The 4,469-nt window shown below is 38.4% G+C and overlaps 1 pseudogene across 2 annotated transcripts; it reads right to left on the reverse strand.

Moving 5' to 3' along the window:
* Window positions 1–751: 751 nt before the first annotated feature.
* LOC149578393 (pentatricopeptide repeat-containing protein At2g22070 pseudogene) lies at window positions 752–3,752 on the reverse strand (annotated as a pseudogene). 2 transcript variants are annotated; one of them, XR_016364422.1, is made up of 3 exons: window positions 3,624–3,752; window positions 3,246–3,507; window positions 752–3,087 (listed from the first exon to the last, which is right to left on the reverse strand). The product of XR_016364422.1 is annotated as a pentatricopeptide repeat-containing protein At2g22070 pseudogene, transcript variant X2 (transcript). The 2 variants fall into 2 exon arrangements; XR_016364420.1 differs by lacking the exons at window positions 3,246–3,507; window positions 3,624–3,752 and having other exon boundaries at window positions 752–3,235.
* Between the last annotated feature and the right edge of the window lie 717 nt (window positions 3,753–4,469).

The following is a 4,469-nucleotide window of genomic DNA, read 5'->3' on the forward strand; positions in this document are numbered from 1 at the left end:
CATTTGTGTTCAACCTCACCAAGCTTTGGTACCAATTGTAAATTTAAAACAAGAAGAGAAACAAAATAAAAAAAGAGAAATAAGAGCAAAGCAAAGACTCAATTTTATAGTGGTTCGGCAATTGCCTACATCCACTCTCAAAGAGAGAATTCTTATATTAATCTAATCCACAATACACAATATACTAAGACTCTGCATAATATTTGTGCAAATCTCTTTGAATAAAAAAGAGATGGAGAAAACGTACAATCATGTGTCAGTTTGGCTTTAAATCCCAACATCCCAACACTTGATGGCTAGAATAGCAATGTTCTCAAAGTGTAGACTACGAATAGATGCCCTGGAATTTTTTAACTGTTTATCTTAGACAAGACACTTTTCTCTCTCCTCTCTTGATCATCGCGAGGATGAAAGCATCACCTCAGTCATGCCTCTATAAGGTCATCACAACATGAAAAATAGATATATCTGACATGCCTGTCTTCACCAGTCAGTTTCATTTAGGGTCCGTTTGGTTCCTAGAAGATGATAGGAATTGGCTTTTTCAAAACCCGAATTTGAAAATTCGTGCATTTGTTTCAAAATTTGCAAAATGGAATTAGCATACAAGACTTCCAATTTTGTCTCAAAACCAGGTTTTCCGACTGCCTAAAAAAAGTAGGAATTGAAAATCAAAACCTGGTTTTGTTTTTTAAGGAGTGTAAAAACAATAGATTGGACTATTTTTTGAAATTTGCCTTCAACTCCAAGCTTATGCATAAAAATGTGTCTTCACACACATCTTTCTTGTGAAACAAACGGTTTCAAGAAAATCCCAAAAATCGGAATAAAGATATACAAAACCTTGATTTGGCTAAACCAAGATTTATACAAATCCGGGTTTTTTAAATTCCACGAACCAAACGGACCCTTACTTAACATGCTAATAATCACCAAAACTCTCGACATGAGCACAGTCCGTCCTTGAAGTGATGAAAGCGAATGGCATCCCTCACAATGATTTCCCGACCCACTATTTTGGAGATGAACTTTGTCGCAGTATGGCAGTCCCCACAAGCCCGCAGGTTCTTGATGATTCTTATAGTTGTTCCACTGGGTGTGTTGATAAGCCCAAAGGCAATTGCTAACTTCTCACTGTGGTGGCAAAGAATTTGTTCTTTGCGCTCCTCGTCAACATCATGAAGCACAAATTTCATATTTGGCACATAACCTTCCGCCCTAATCTGCAAAGCGAGTTTCTCCAGCATTGCATAGATCTCCTGTTTTTGAGGATGGCGTCCATCTTCTACACCAAACACATGTACCCTGTTCTTAATTTCAATCCAGCTGCATCCTGGGTCCTTCTTCACACCTCTTTCTTTCATCATTTTTCTCACTTTGGCTACATCATCCCATCTGCCAGATGAAGCATATACATTTGCCAGCAGTGAATAGGCTCCTGCATGTTTTGGTTCCAACATGAAAATGCTTTCTGCTGCACGCTTTGCTAAATCCACATTTCCATGGACTCTGCAGGAACCAAGCAACGCTCCCCACATGGAAGCATCGGGTTCGATAGGCATGTTATTAAGGAGATCTTCTGCTTCTTTTAGGCAACCAGCACGCCCAAGAAGGTCAATCATGCATGCATAATGACTTGCTCCTGGAGTGATACAATAGTTTTGGGTTATAAAATTAAAGTAGTGTCGGCCCTCATCCACCAGGCCTGCATGACTGCATGCAGTAAGAATTCCCAGGAATGTAATATGGTCTGGTTTCATACCTTTGTGCAGCATAGTTTCGAATAACTGGATAGCCTCTCTACCAAACCCGTGTTGAGCATTTCCTGCAATTATTGCCGTCCATGAAACAGCATCTCGTTCAGACATATATCTGAACACTTGATTTGCATCTTCTATGACACCACATTTTGCATACATTGTAACAAGGCTGTTACCAACAGACAGATGGCAATTAAACCCAATTTTGGTTGTGTAGGCATGGACCTGCTTGCCCTTCTCTAGATCAGCAAGGCTTGCAAAAACACTTAGAATACATGAAAACGTAAAATTGTTTGGTCTCAGATCCGATCGTAGCATCTCTTCAAAAAGCTCTATAACTTCATTGCCATCTCCATATTGAGCGTATCCTACGATTATTGCTGTCCATGAAACAATATCACGTTCGGGCATTCTGTCAAACAGCTGGCGTGCAAAATCTATGCTTCCACACTTAAGGTATCCATCAATTATTGCAGTGCTGGAAACAACATTGAGTTCAGGCATCTTGTCAAATACAAAACGCGCTTCATCCATGCATCCGCATTTCGCATACATGCTCACAAGTGCATTGCCCATAGTTTGAAGCAATTCAAGTCCAGTTTTGACGGCGTTGGCATGAATCTGCTCTCCCTGCTTCAAAGCTTCTATGTTGGAACATGCAGTTACAACGCTAATGAACGTGATTAAGTCTGGGGTGATACCATCCTGTTGCATTTGGACAAATAATTCTAAGCCTTTCTTCTCAAATCCATGCTGGACATGCCCTGCAATCATGGAGTTCCACGAAACCACATCTCTTTTTGGCATCTTGTCAAAAAGTCGCTGCATAAAATCTAAGCTACCTGAGTGAGCATACATTCCTATCAAAGTATTCCATGAGTATACGTTTCTCAGAGGCATCTGATCAAACACACGCTGTGCCTTCTCAATGTTCCCACATTTGGCATACATGCTTATGAGTGAATTCCCAACCGCAACATAAGAACCGAAACCTAATATTATAATATGACAATGTACCTGCTTTCCCAGTTGAAAATTTTCTAGGTTGGTACACCCGCTAGCAACACTCGTAAAAGTAAACTGGTTTGGCAACGTTCCTTTCTGCAGCATTCGCTTGTAGAGCTGAAGAGCTTCCAGGCAAAGACCGAGTTGAGTGTAAGTTGAGATCATGACAGTCCATGTCACCGTATCCCGTTCAGGCATTTCGTCAAACACTTGAAAAGCGTACTCAAACTTCCCCACTTTGGCGTATCCAGCCAGTATGGTATTCCACGAGCATGTGTTTTTCAGAGGCATTATGTCGAACACACGGTGTGCATCAAGGAGACTGTCACATTTGCAATACATGTTAATAAGACTGTTACCCATGTTTATACATGGACTAAAGTTAGCTTTAAGCATGTGAGCATGGAGTCTTTTTCCTTGAAATAAATCTTTCATTTGAATACAGCGTTGCAAGAGACAAGCATAGGCATTGTAATTAACCTGAGAATTCGCTAATTCCATGCAATGCAGCACTGCAATGGCTTCCTTCAGCCGTCCCTCTCCACACAGTGCGTATATCTTCTCGAGTGCCCTTTTCGAGTGAATGCTGCAACTACTCAAACTATTTTGGCCGTCCTCCACAAACCAGCACAAAGACCGGTAAGTTTGATTCCTCCTCCGCGAGATTGATTGATTGAACTTGTTTCTCGGTTTGTCATTTTGCTCTGTAATCAGCACATCCCTCAATCTGTAACAAATGAGCCTACGCCAACTCATTCTTTCAGTCACAACACAGGCTTTGCTTTTGAAAAACAATGGGAGCTTGCTGAGAGATATACATTTGCAGAAGTCGATGCCAAATTATTAGTCACTGCTTACCGAAGATCTTTGCTGGAGACGAACATTTCGGCCCTGATGAGGAAGGGAGAAGGTTGTCCTCGCTCGTCTTCCGTGTTTCTCGTTTGTCTCTTACATGTCATCCAGCTTTCATAAAATCTTGATAGGAACTTTTCATTCTTTTGTATTTGTTGGGGTTGATTTCCATGTATAACAAGTATTGGATTGATTTCTATAAACAACAACAGAGCTTGAGTCCCTGCCTCTTGAAGAGGGTAAAGTTGATTTTGAAAGAAAATATCAATAGGTAAATTTGATTTGATTAAAAATCAAGTTTTAGAAGTTCAAAATGACATTTGAACAAATGTATCATGCCAAAAATAAAAATAAACATATTCCAGTCTTTTATTGTATTTTTAAGATTTCTTTCGAATTTTAATCCTTTATTAAAAGGATCTTTAATAGATTCGTCAATGATCATGAACTTTGAAGACACCCAAAACGCATTAGAAGTTGAAAGGGTTTTTTTGAATGAATCCCAAGTCAACCTTTTAATTGACTTGTTTTTCGTCATCTTGTATATAAATTATAGGCATTACATTTGAATTCGAGAGAATTGGTATTTCATAAATATTAATACATTAATAATATGATTATTTTCTTGTATGTGACTCTTAGTAACTTATTTGACTTACAAAATGTCATATGTGCTAACTCTCATTAAATACCTTGACTTGACATTTGAAAACTAGGATTGAAATTATCACCGATATATTTAGTGAAAAAATCAAATTATAATATTTTCAACAAATATTTTTTAGTATTTAGTATTTAATGTAATAACATTTCAACCATTAAATAAATATATTTGAAATTTTAGAAAATTTT

The sequence above is a fragment of the Cupressus sempervirens genome, chromosome 1 (genome assembly GCF_028749045.1).
Source record: "Cupressus sempervirens isolate cs-2001-9-10 chromosome 1, ASM2874904v1, whole genome shotgun sequence".
In the NCBI taxonomy this organism is placed as follows: domain Eukaryota; kingdom Viridiplantae; phylum Streptophyta; class Pinopsida; order Cupressales; family Cupressaceae; genus Cupressus; species Cupressus sempervirens.